This window comes from Hyla sarda, unplaced genomic scaffold, assembly GCF_029499605.1.
Source record: "Hyla sarda isolate aHylSar1 unplaced genomic scaffold, aHylSar1.hap1 scaffold_1461, whole genome shotgun sequence".
In the NCBI taxonomy this organism is placed as follows: Eukaryota; Metazoa; Chordata; class Amphibia; order Anura; family Hylidae; genus Hyla; species Hyla sarda.
This window is the reverse complement of record NW_026608092.1, coordinates 11,517-24,461: the sequence shown is the minus strand read 5'-3', so window position 1 is coordinate 24,461 and position 12,945 is coordinate 11,517. Positions and strand designations below refer to the sequence as shown.

The following is a 12,945-nucleotide window of genomic DNA, read 5'->3' as shown; positions in this document are numbered from 1 at the left end:
GTTTGCGGTTAGAAGGATGATGAGAGGAGAAAAGAATTTTGCATGTATGTTGAGATATTTAGGTGGGCGTGTGTTATGCAAATTAGGTTGGCTGGAGAGAGATTTGAGAGTGCCTTATGCGTTTGTGTGCCCGAGTTGGTATTTGTATGTGGAAAAGTTTTTGGAGAGTTATAGGTTGATTGGTGTGAGAAAGGAGTTGTTTGAAAGTAAGAAGAATGTGTTTGGGTATGTCGCCGCAAGTGAGGTGGAATGTCCGATTAATATGGTAAGAGGCCAGGATGTGTCTAAGGTGTGGAAGAGTTTAATGACAGATGGAATATCAAATAGACAGAGAGAGATAGGATGGCAGTGTTTGCATGGAGCCTTACCAGTAAGAGAGTTCCAAAGGAATAGAGGTATTGGAAGGAGTGAAATATGTCCGAGGGAAGATTGTAGTGGGGTTGAAAGTGTGATGCATGTGATTTGGAATTGTGACATGGCTCAGAATGTATGGAGAGGGATAGGTCCGTTGTGTAAGGAGTTGACTGGGATAAATAGGTTGTCATATGAGGTTGTGATGTTTGGTCTTAGTATGATTGGAAGAAAGAATGAAAGAGTGTTGTTTGTGTTGTTGGCGATTGTGAAGGAAGTCTTGTGGGATGTTAGAAATTTATATGTGTTTAAGAGAAAAGATGTGACTGTGGAAGGAAGTTTAAGAATGATTCTGGATAGGTTGTACACCGTTTATTTACGTGATAAAAAGAAATTAGGTGAAATAGATGCAGAGGGGATATGGAAATTTTTGAAGTGGAGACATGTTGTAAGGGTGTAATGGTGATGGTATTTGAATTTGTTTTGAATTTGCTTTGAACAAATAAAGAATGACCTAATGATGAGTTAGACTTCACCATGAGTCAAAAATGACGCGTTATCTAAGTGGTGTTTAGTCTAAACCTGAAGGTTTATAAAAAAAAAAAAAAAAAAAAAAAAAAAAAAATCTGTTCTTATCAGTTTAATATCTGATACGTCCCCTATCTGGGGACCATATATTAAATGGATTTTTGAGAACGGGGGCCGATTTCGAAGCTTGCTTCCGTCGCCCTATGCATTGACCCGATATGGCAGTATCTTCGGGTACAGTGCACCACCCCCTTACAGGGTTAAAAAGAAAGATTCCTACTTTCATTGCTACCTGCTTGCTGGCTAGCCAGCTAGCCAGCCCTGTGGGCCTTGCTGCTGCTGCTGCTGCAGCCAAAAAACAAAAGGTGGTGCTGCTGCTGCTTCTGCTGCTTCTGCTTCTGCTTGTGTCTGGCCCCTGTTGGAGCGTCCAGGCACAGGACTTCTGCTGCTGCTGACTAAATGGCCTCCTTAATTGGATCATTTGAGTAGGCAGCACACCTGTGCAGGTAGGGCATGACATGATAGGCAGCTGCCTTGATAGCGGGTGGGTGCTGAATGTTCCTAATTGACAAAATAAGATTAATGCTTATGAAGAAATATAAAATCTCATCCCTTCCCCAATATCGCGCCACACCCCTACCCCTTAATTCCCTGGTTGAACTTGATGGACATATGTCTTTTTTCGACCGTACTAACTATGTAACTATGTAACATAACATGGGGGGGGGGGGTCTCCTGGCTGTTCACACAGGTGTGTCATTGCTGTACATTGACCATGCATTGCTTCTGTGGTATTGCAAAGGCAAAGACAAATGCTTCCAGCCATCCATTGCACTAATGGATTGGTCATCAGCTGGCTGTCTATGTCCCGCATCAATATAGACCAAAGTACAGAGGGTTAGGCTATGCTATTGTGCACCTACCTGATGCATCAGAAGGTGCGAGGCCCTTGCTAAATTCTGTGCACAGACTTTGAGATCTATGCTTTAGACTGTATCTAAACCTGCTCCAACATGGACTGACATTCTGGCCTACTTTCAGCCGATGCGACTTGTCTGTCGCTGAACAGTCGCTTTTTATGTATTCAGCACCTATGTATAATGTTGTAAAAATGCTCTAGAAGCTAAAGTCGCAGAAATGTCACACATATTTGGCCTGCAACTTTCTGTGCGACAAATTCAGACAGGAAAAATCAGTATAAATCCTTAGAAAATTATCCCCCAGTGTCTCCATCTGCTGGCGGTATTGAATAAGCATTGCTGCACTGATGGGGTATGCATTAGACGAAAAAAAAGAAGAAAAAGAAGAATAATACGCCCAGAAAAGAGGCGAAAAGGAGAAAAACGTAAAAAAACGTGAAAAAAAAGTAAGAGGAAGAGAAGGGAAAAAAAGGTGGAAATGGGTTTAAAAGTGATTTCGGCGGAGAAATATATATATATATATATATATATATATATATATATATATATACGCGCACACACACACATATATATAAACGTATTCTCCGTTGAGATATTGCAGCCGCTGCTGTGTCCAGGCCCAGGAGCCTTAGCACTGTGCTGTGATGTCACTCAATACCACTGACATCACTAGGTGTAAACAACATCTCTCCTTTGCTGTGTATGTGACTATGGAGCTGTTTGGTGATGTCGTCTATTATGGCCTTCATAGAAGCAACAGGAGATTGTTGCATCCATCTAGAACCCTCAGAACTACAGTGCTATGATGTCACTCACTTCCACAGGCCTTGCAGAGTGTAAACAACAACAACCCAGCTTTGTTGTGTATGTAACCATAGGGATTTGTGATGTCACCTAGAACCTTCACAGCAGCGACAGCTTTATGAGGAGCATCAGCACTGCTCTGCCTGAGCAGAACCATCACCGCCATAGGTTGTCAAATAACCCGGATTTAACCCACACAGGTAAGTCCAATGGGGTGCAGGCATGTCCTCTATGCTTACAGCTTCCCGTGGGTGTTGGTTTGATACCGTTTGGGGACAGCCAAGGAGGCATCTGCAGGCAACAAAGGTAGGTGTGTGCTTGTGTGTGTGTTTCCTATGCAGATCCTAAGCCCAGTGTCACATGCAAGTAGGAGGAGTAAGAAGGGTTCCTGGCAAATCCGGGTTATGGATTGCATTTAAAAAGGCCCCGTGGGAGTGCAATGGGCCCCTGTCTTGCTGCTTAGCAATAATGGTATGGGTTTAGGTTCTGCTGTGTGTACTGGTGGTTGACTGCCCCCCAGCCCAGAGTGTGCATGGAAAATTGTCTGGCAGCCTCCCTGACAGCAAGCAGTGATAGTGCCCATGAAGGGGACCTTGTTGGGCCCGCCCCTTTCACGGTTATCGCTTCTCGGCCTTTTGGCTAAGATCAAGTGTAGTATCTGTTCTTATCAGTTTAATATCTGATACGTCCCCTATCTGGGGACCATATATTAAATGGATTTTTGAGAACGGGGGCCGATTTCGAAGCTTGCTTCCGTCGCCCTATGCATTGACCCGATATGGCAGTATCTTCGGGTACAGTGCACCACCCCCTTACAGGGTTAAAAAGAAAGATTCCTACTTTCATTGCTACCTGCTTGCTGGCTAGCCAGCTAGCCAGCCCTGTGGGCCTTGCTGCTGCTGCTGCTGCAGCCAAAAAACAAAAGGTGGTGCTGCTGCTGCTTCTGCTGCTTCTGCTTCTGCTTGTGTCTGGCCCCTGTTGGAGCGTCCAGGCACAGGACTTCTGCTGCTGCTGACTAAATGGCCTCCTTAATTGGATCATTTGAGTAGGCAGCACACCTGTGCAGGTAGGGCATGACATGATAGGCAGCTGCCTTGATAGCGGGTGGGTGCTGAATGTTCCTAATTGACAAAATAAGATTAATGCTTATGAAGAAATATAAAATCTCATCCCTTCCCCAATATCGCGCCACACCCCTACCCCTTAATTCCCTGGTTGAACTTGATGGACATATGTCTTTTTTCGACCGTACTAACTATGTAACTATGTAACATAACATGGGGGGGGGGGTCTCCTGGCTGTTCACACAGGTGTGTCATTGCTGTACATTGACCATGCATTGCTTCTGTGGTATTGCAAAGGCAAAGACAAATGCTTCCAGCCATCCATTGCACTAATGGATTGGTCATCAGCTGGCTGTCTATGTCCCGCATCAATATAGACCAAAGTACAGAGGGTTAGGCTATGCTATTGTGCACCTACCTGATGCATCAGAAGGTGCGAGGCCCTTGCTAAATTCTGTGCACAGACTTTGAGATCTATGCTTTAGACTGTATCTAAACCTGCTCCAACATGGACTGACATTCTGGCCTACTTTCAGCCGATGCGACTTGTCTGTCGCTGAACAGTCGCTTTTTATGTATTCAGCACCTATGTATAATGTTGTAAAAATGCTCTAGAAGCTAAAGTCGCAGAAATGTCACACATATTTGGCCTGCAACTTTCTGTGCGACAAATTCAGACAGGAAAAATCAGTATAAATCCTTAGAAAATTATCCCCCAGTGTCTCCATCTGCTGGCGGTATTGAATAAGCATTGCTGCACTGATGGGGTATGCATTAGACGAAAAAAAAGAAGAAAAAGAAGAATAATACGCCCAGAAAAGAGGCGAAAAGGAGAAAAACGTAAAAAAACGTGAAAAAAAAGTAAGAGGAAGAGAAGGGAAAAAAAGGTGGAAATGGGTTTAAAAGTGATTTTGGCGGAGAAATATATATATATATATATATATATATATATATATATATACGCGCACACACACACATATATATAAACGTATTCTCCGTTGAGATATTGCAGCCGCTGCTGTGTCCAGGCCCAGGAGCCTTAGCACTGTGCTGTGATGTCACTCAATACCACTGACATCACTAGGTGTAAACAACATCTCTCCTTTGCTGTGTATGTGACTATGGAGCTGTTTGGTGATGTCGTCTATTACGGCCTTCATAGAAGCAACAGGAGATTGTTGCATCCATCTAGAACCCTCAGAACTACAGTGCTATGATGTCACTCACTTCCACAGGCCTTGCAGAGTGTAAACAACAACAACCCAGCTTTGTTGTGTATGTAACCATAGGGATTTGTGATGTCACCTAGAACCTTCACAGCAGCGACAGCTTTATGAGGAGCATCAGCACTGCTCTGCCTGAGCAGAACCATCACCGCCATAGGTTGTCAAATAACCCGGATTTAACCCACACAGGTAAGTCCAATGGGGTGCAGGCATGTCCTCTATGCTTACAGCTTCCCGTGGGTGTTGGTTTGATACCGTTTGGGGACAGCCAAGGAGGCATCTGCAGGCAACAAAGGTAGGTGTGTGCTTGTGTGTGTGTTTCCTATGCAGATCCTAAGCCCAGTGTCACATGCAAGTAGGAGGAGTAAGAAGGGTTCCTGGCAAATCCGGGTTATGGATTGCATTTAAAAAGGCCCCGTGGGAGTGCAATGGGCCCCTGTCTTGCTGCTTAGCAATAATGGTATGGGTTTAGGTTCTGCTGTGTGTACTGGTGGTTGACTGCCCCCCAGCCCAGAGTGTGCATGGAAAATTGTCTGGCAGCCTCCCTGACAGCAAGCAGTGATAGTGCCCATGAAGGGGACCTTGTTGGGCCCGCCCCTTTCACGGTTATCGCTTCTCGGCCTTTTGGCTAAGATCAAGTGTAGTATCTGTTCTTATCAGTTTAATATCTGATACGTTCCCTATCTGGGGACCATATATTAAATGGATTTTTGAGAACGGGGGCCGATTTCGAAGCTTGCTTCCGTCGCCCTATGCATTGACCCGATATGGCAGTATCTTCGGGTACAGTGCACCACCCCCTTACAGGGTTAAAAAGAAAGATTCCTACTTTCATTGCTACCTGCTTGCTGGCTAGCCAGCTAGCCAGCCCTGTGGGCCTTGCTGCTGCTGCTGCTGCAGCCAAAAAACAAAAGGTGGTGCTGCTGCTGCTTCTGCTGCTTCTGCTTCTGCTTGTGTCTGGCCCCTGTTGGAGCGTCCAGGCACAGGACTTCTGCTGCTGCTGACTAAATGGCCTCCTTAATTGGATCATTTGAGTAGGCAGCACACCTGTGCAGGTAGGGCATGACATGATAGGCAGCTGCCTTGATAGCGGGTGGGTGCTGAATGTTCCTAATTGACAAAATAAGATTAATGCTTATGAAGAAATATAAAATCTCATCCCTTCCCCAATATCGCGCCACACCCCTACCCCTTAATTCCCTGGTTGAACTTGATGGACATATGTCTTTTTTCGACCGTACTAACTATGTAACTATGTAACATAACATGGGGGGGGGGGTCTCCTGGCTGTTCACACAGGTGTGTCATTGCTGTACATTGACCATGCATTGCTTCTGTGGTATTGCAAAGGCAAAGACAAATGCTTCCAGCCATCCATTGCACTAATGGATTGGTCATCAGCTGGCTGTCTATGTCCCGCATCAATATAGACCAAAGTACAGAGGGTTAGGCTATGCTATTGTGCACCTACCTGATGCATCAGAAGGTGCGAGGCCCTTGCTAAATTCTGTGCACAGACTTTGAGATCTATGCTTTAGACTGTATCTAAACCTGCTCCAACATGGACTGACATTCTGGCCTACTTTCAGCCGATGCGACTTGTCTGTCGCTGAACAGTCGCTTTTTATGTATTCAGCACCTATGTATAATGTTGTAAAAATGCTCTAGAAGCTAAAGTCGCAGAAATGTCACACATATTTGGCCTGCAACTTTCTGTGCGACAAATTCAGACAGGAAAAATCAGTATAAATCCTTAGAAAATTATCCCCCAGTGTCTCCATCTGCTGGCGGTATTGAATAAGCATTGCTGCACTGATGGGGTATGCATTAGACGAAAAAAAAGAAGAAAAAGAAGAATAATACGCCCAGAAAAGAGGCGAAAAGGAGAAAAACGTAAAAAAACGTGAAAAAAAAGTAAGAGGAAGAGAAGGGAAAAAAAGGTGGAAATGGGTTTAAAAGTGATTTCGGCGGAGAAATATATATATATATATATATATATATATATATATATATATATATACGCGCACACACACACATATATATAAACGTATTCTCCGTTGAGATATTGCAGCCGCTGCTGTGTCCAGGCCCAGGAGCCTTAGCACTGTGCTGTGATGTCACTCAATACCACTGACATCACTAGGTGTAAACAACATCTCTCCTTTGCTGTGTATGTGACTATGGAGCTGTTTGGTGATGTCGTCTATTATGGCCTTCATAGAAGCAACAGGAGATTGTTGCATCCATCTAGAACCCTCAGAACTACAGTGCTATGATGTCACTCACTTCCACAGGCCTTGCAGAGTGTAAACAACAACAACCCAGCTTTGTTGTGTATGTAACCATAGGGATTTGTGATGTCACCTAGAACCTTCACAGCAGCGACAGCTTTATGAGGAGCATCAGCACTGCTCTGCCTGAGCAGAACCATCACCGCCATAGGTTGTCAAATAACCCGGATTTAACCCACACAGGTAAGTCCAATGGGGTGCAGGCATGTCCTCTATGCTTACAGCTTCCCGTGGGTGTTGGTTTGATACCGTTTGGGGACAGCCAAGGAGGCATCTGCAGGCAACAAAGGTAGGTGTGTGCTTGTGTGTGTGTTTCCTATGCAGATCCTAAGCCCAGTGTCACATGCAAGTAGGAGGAGTAAGAAGGGTTCCTGGCAAATCCGGGTTATGGATTGCATTTAAAAAGGCCCCGTGGGAGTGCAATGGGCCCCTGTCTTGCTGCTTAGCAATAATGGTATGGGTTTAGGTTCTGCTGTGTGTACTGGTGGTTGACTGCCCCCCAGCCCAGAGTGTGCATGGAAAATTGTCTGGCAGCCTCCCTGACAGCAAGCAGTGATAGTGCCCATGAAGGGGACCTTGTTGGGCCCGCCCCTTTCACGGTTATCGCTTCTCGGCCTTTTGGCTAAGATCAAGTGTAGTATCTGTTCTTATCAGTTTAATATCTGATACGTCCCCTATCTGGGGACCATATATTAAATGGATTTTTGAGAACGGGGGCCGATTTCGAAGCTTGCTTCCGTCGCCCTATGCATTGACCCGATATGGCAGTATCTTCGGGTACAGTGCACCACCCCCTTACAGGGTTAAAAAGAAAGATTCCTACTTTCATTGCTACCTGCTTGCTGGCTAGCCAGCTAGCCAGCCCTGTGGGCCTTGCTGCTGCTGCTGCTGCAGCCAAAAAACAAAAGGTGGTGCTGCTGCTGCTTCTGCTGCTTCTGCTTCTGCTTGTGTCTGGCCCCTGTTGGAGCGTCCAGGCACAGGACTTCTGCTGCTGCTGACTAAATGGCCTCCTTAATTGGATCATTTGAGTAGGCAGCACACCTGTGCAGGTAGGGCATGACATGATAGGCAGCTGCCTTGATAGCGGGTGGGTGCTGAATGTTCCTAATTGACAAAATAAGATTAATGCTTATGAAGAAATATAAAATCTCATCCCTTCCCCAATATCGCGCCACACCCCTACCCCTTAATTCCCTGGTTGAACTTGATGGACATATGTCTTTTTTCGACCGTACTAACTATGTAACTATGTAACATAACATGGGGGGGGGGGGTCTCCTGGCTGTTCACACAGGTGTGTCATTGCTGTACATTGACCATGCATTGCTTCTGTGGTATTGCAAAGGCAAAGACAAATGCTTCCAGCCATCCATTGCACTAATGGATTGGTCATCAGCTGGCTGTCTATGTCCCGCATCAATATAGACCAAAGTACAGAGGGTTAGGCTATGCTATTGTGCACCTACCTGATGCATCAGAAGGTGCGAGGCCCTTGCTAAATTCTGTGCACAGACTTTGAGATCTATGCTTTAGACTGTATCTAAACCTGCTCCAACATGGACTGACATTCTGGCCTACTTTCAGCCGATGCGACTTGTCTGTCGCTGAACAGTCGCTTTTTATGTATTCAGCACCTATGTATAATGTTGTAAAAATGCTCTAGAAGCTAAAGTCGCAGAAATGTCACACATATTTGGCCTGCAACTTTCTGTGCGACAAATTCAGACAGGAAAAATCAGTATAAATCCTTAGAAAATTATCCCCCAGTGTCTCCATCTGCTGGCGGTATTGAATAAGCATTGCTGCACTGATGGGGTATGCATTAGACGAAAAAAAAGAAGAAAAAGAAGAATAATACGCCCAGAAAAGAGGCGAAAAGGAGAAAAACGTAAAAAAACGTGAAAAAAAAGTAAGAGGAAGAGAAGGGAAAAAAAGGTGGAAATGGGTTTAAAAGTGATTTCGGCGGAGAAATATATATATATATATATATATATATATATATATATATATATATATATATATACGCGCACACACACACATATATATAAACGTATTCTCCGTTGAGATATTGCAGCCGCTGCTGTGTCCAGGCCCAGGAGCCTTAGCACTGTGCTGTGATGTCACTCAATACCACTGACATCACTAGGTGTAAACAACATCTCTCCTTTGCTGTGTATGTGACTATGGAGCTGTTTGGTGATGTCGTCTATTATGGCCTTCATAGAAGCAACAGGAGATTGTTGCATCCATCTAGAACCCTCAGAACTACAGTGCTATGATGTCACTCACTTCCACAGGCCTTGCAGAGTGTAAACAACAACAACCCAGCTTTGTTGTGTATGTAACCATAGGGATTTGTGATGTCACCTAGAACCTTCACAGCAGCGACAGCTTTATGAGGAGCATCAGCACTGCTCTGAATGAGAAGAACCATCACCGCCATAGGTTGTCAAATAACCCGGATTTAACCCACACAGGTAAGTCCAATGGGGTGCAGGCATGTCCTCTATGCTTACAGCTTCCCGTGGGTGTTGGTTTGATACCGTTTGGGGACAGCCAAGGAGGCATCTGCAGGCAACAAAGGTAGGTGTGTGCTTGTGTGTGTGTTTCCTATGCAGATCCTAAGCCCAGTGTCACATGCAAGTAGGAGGAGTAAGAAGGGTTCCTGGCAAATCCGGGTTATGGATTGCATTTAAAAAGGCCCCGTGGGAGTGCAATGGGCCCCTGTCTTGCTGCTTAGCAATAATGGTATGGGTTTAGGTTCTGCTGTGTGTACTGGTGGTTGACTGCCCCCCAGCCCAGAGTGTGCATGGAAAATTGTCTGGCAGCCTCCCTGACAGCAAGCAGTGATAGTGCCCATGAAGGGGACCTTGTTGGGCCCGCCCCTTTCACGGTTATCGCTTCTCGGCCTTTTGGCTAAGATCAAGTGTAGTATCTGTTCTTATCAGTTTAATATCTGATACGTCCCCTATCTGGGGACCATATATTAAATGGATTTTTGAGAACGGGGGCCGATTTCGAAGCTTGCTTCCGTCGCCCTATGCATTGACCCGATATGGCAGTATCTTCGGGTACAGTGCACCACCCCCTTACAGGGTTAAAAAGAAAGATTCCTACTTTCATTGCTATCTGCTTGCTGGCTAGCCAGCTAGCCAGCCCTGTGGGCCTTGCTGCTGCTGCTGCTGCAGCCAAAAAACAAAAGGTGGTGCTGCTGCTGCTTCTGCTGCTTCTGCTTCTGCTTGTGTCTGGCCCCTGTTGGAGCGTCCAGGCACAGGACTTCTGCTGCTGCTGACTAAATGGCCTCCTTAATTGGATAATTTGAGTAGGCAGCACACCTGTGCAGGTAGGGCATGACATGATAGGCAGCTGCCTTGATAGCGGGTGGGTGCTGAATGTTCCTAATTGACAAAATAAGATTAATGCTTATGAAGAAATATAAAATCTCATCCCTTCCCCAATATCGCGCCACACCCCTACCCCTTAATTCCCTGGTTGAACTTGATGGACATATGTCTTTTTTCGACCGTACTAACTATGTAACTATGTAACATAACATGGGGGGGGGGGTCTCCTGGCTGTTCACACAGGTGTGTCATTGCTGTACATTGACCATGCATTGCTTCTGTGGTATTGCAAAGGCAAAGACAAATGCTTCCAGCCATCCATTGCACTAATGGATTGGTCATCAGCTGGCTGTCTATGTCCCGCATCAATATAGACCAAAGTACAGAGGGTTAGGCTATGCTATTGTGCACCTACCTGATGCATCAGAAGGTGCGAGGCCCTTGCTAAATTCTGTGCACAGACTTTGAGATCTATGCTTTAGACTGTATCTAAACCTGCTCCAACATGGACTGACATTCTGGCCTACTTTCAGCCGATGCGACTTGTCTGTCGCTGAACAGTCGCTTTTTATGTATTCAGCACCTATGTATAATGTTGTAAAAATGCTCTAGAAGCTAAAGTCGCAGAAATGTCACACATATTTGGCCTGCAACTTTCTGTGCGACAAATTCAGACAGGAAAAATCAGTATAAATCCTTAGAAAATTATCCCCCAGTGTCTCCATCTGCTGGCGGTATTGAATAAGCATTGCTGCACTGATGGGGTATGCATTAGACGAAAAAAAAGAAGAAAAAGAAGAATAATACGCCCAGAAAAGAGGCGAAAAGGAGAAAAACGTAAAAAAACGTGAAAAAAAAGTAAGAGGAAGAGAAGGGAAAAAAAGGTGGAAATGGGTTTAAAAGTGATTTCGGCGGAGAAATATATATATATATATATATATATATATATATATATATATATACGCGCACACACACACATATATATAAACGTATTCTCCGTTGAGATATTGCAGCCGCTGCTGTGTCCAGGCCCAGGAGCCTTAGCACTGTGCTGTGATGTCACTCAATACCACTGACATCACTAGGTGTAAACAACATCTCTCCTTTGCTGTGTATGTGACTATGGAGCTGTTTGGTGATGTCGTCTATTATGGCCTTCATAGAAGCAACAGGAGATTGTTGCATCCATCTAGAACCCTCAGAACTACAGTGCTATGATGTCACTCACTTCCACAGGCCTTGCAGAGTGTAAACAACAACAACCCAGCTTTGTTGTGTATGTAACCATAGGGATTTGTGATGTCACCTAGAACCTTCACAGCAGCGACAGCTTTATGAGGAGCATCAGCACTGCTCTGCCTGAGCAGAACCATCACCGCCATAGGTTGTCAAATAACCCGGATTTAACCCACACAGGTAAGTCCAATGGGGTGCAGGCATGTCCTCTATGCTTACAGCTTCCCGTGGGTGTTGGTTTGATACCGTTTGGGGACAGCCAAGGAGGCATCTGCAGGCAACAAAGGTAGGTGTGTGCTTGTGTGTGTGTTTCCTATGCAGATCCTAAGCCCAGTGTCACATGCAAGTAGGAGGAGTAAGAAGGGTTCCTGGCAAATCCGGGTTATGGATTGCATTTAAAAAGGCCCCGTGGGAGTGCAATGGGCCCCTGTCTTGCTGCTTAGCAATAATGGTATGGGTTTAGGTTCTGCTGTGTGTACTGGTGGTTGACTGCCCCCCAGCCCAGAGTGTGCATGGAAAATTGTCTGGCAGCCTCCCTGACAGCAAGCAGTGATAGTGCCCATGAAGGGGACCTTGTTGGGCCCGCCCCTTTCACGGTTATCGCTTCTCGGCCTTTTGGCTAAGATCAAGTGTAGTATCTGTTCTTATCAGTTTAATATCTGATACGTCCCCTATCTGGGGACCATATATTAAATGGATTTTTGAGAACGGGGGCCGATTTCGAAGCTTGCTTCCGTCGCCCTATGCATTGACCCGATATGGCAGTATCTTCGGGTACAGTGCACCACCCCCTTACAGGGTTAAAAAGAAAGATTCCTACTTTCATTGCTACCTGCTTGCTGGCTAGCCAGCTAGCCAGCCCTGTGGGCCTTGCTGCTGCTGCTGCTGCAGCCAAAAAACAAAAGGTGGTGCTGCTGCTGCTTCTGCTGCTTCTGCTTCTGCTTGTGTCTGGCCCCTGTTGGAGCGTCCAGGCACAGGACTTCTGCTGCTGCTGACTAAATGGCCTCCTTAATTGGATCATTTGAGTAGGCAGCACACCTGTGCAGGTAGGGCATGACATGATAGGCAGCTGCCTTGATAGCGGGTGGGTGCTGAATGTTCCTAATTGACAAAATAAGATTAATGCTTATGAAGAAATATAAAATCTCATCCCTTCCCCAATATCGCGCCACACCCCTACC

The 12,945-nt window shown here is 45.5% G+C and overlaps 6 non-coding genes across 6 annotated transcripts; all 6 read left to right on the top strand.

Annotated features, from left to right (window-relative positions):
* The first annotated feature begins 936 nt into the window (after window positions 1-936).
* On the top strand, window positions 937-1,129 carry LOC130308114 (U2 spliceosomal RNA). Its single transcript, XR_008857162.1, has one exon. It is a non-coding gene; the product is annotated as a U2 spliceosomal RNA (small nuclear RNA).
* Window positions 1,130-3,222: 2,093 nt separating this feature from the next.
* On the top strand, window positions 3,223-3,413 carry LOC130308089 (U2 spliceosomal RNA). The gene has a single exon (XR_008857140.1). It is a non-coding gene; the product is annotated as a U2 spliceosomal RNA (small nuclear RNA).
* A 2,088-nt stretch (window positions 3,414-5,501) lies between these two features.
* LOC130308108 (U2 spliceosomal RNA) lies at window positions 5,502-5,692 on the top strand. Its single transcript, XR_008857159.1, has one exon. It is a non-coding gene; the product is annotated as a U2 spliceosomal RNA (small nuclear RNA).
* A 2,094-nt stretch (window positions 5,693-7,786) lies between these two features.
* Window positions 7,787-7,977, top strand: LOC130308088 (U2 spliceosomal RNA). Its single transcript, XR_008857139.1, has one exon. It is a non-coding gene; the product is annotated as a U2 spliceosomal RNA (small nuclear RNA).
* Window positions 7,978-10,080: 2,103 nt separating this feature from the next.
* On the top strand, window positions 10,081-10,271 carry LOC130308117 (U2 spliceosomal RNA). Its single transcript, XR_008857165.1, has one exon. It is a non-coding gene; the product is annotated as a U2 spliceosomal RNA (small nuclear RNA).
* Window positions 10,272-12,363: 2,092 nt separating this feature from the next.
* On the top strand, window positions 12,364-12,554 carry LOC130308116 (U2 spliceosomal RNA). Its single transcript, XR_008857164.1, has one exon. It is a non-coding gene; the product is annotated as a U2 spliceosomal RNA (small nuclear RNA).
* The last annotated feature ends 391 nt before the right edge of the window (window positions 12,555-12,945 follow it).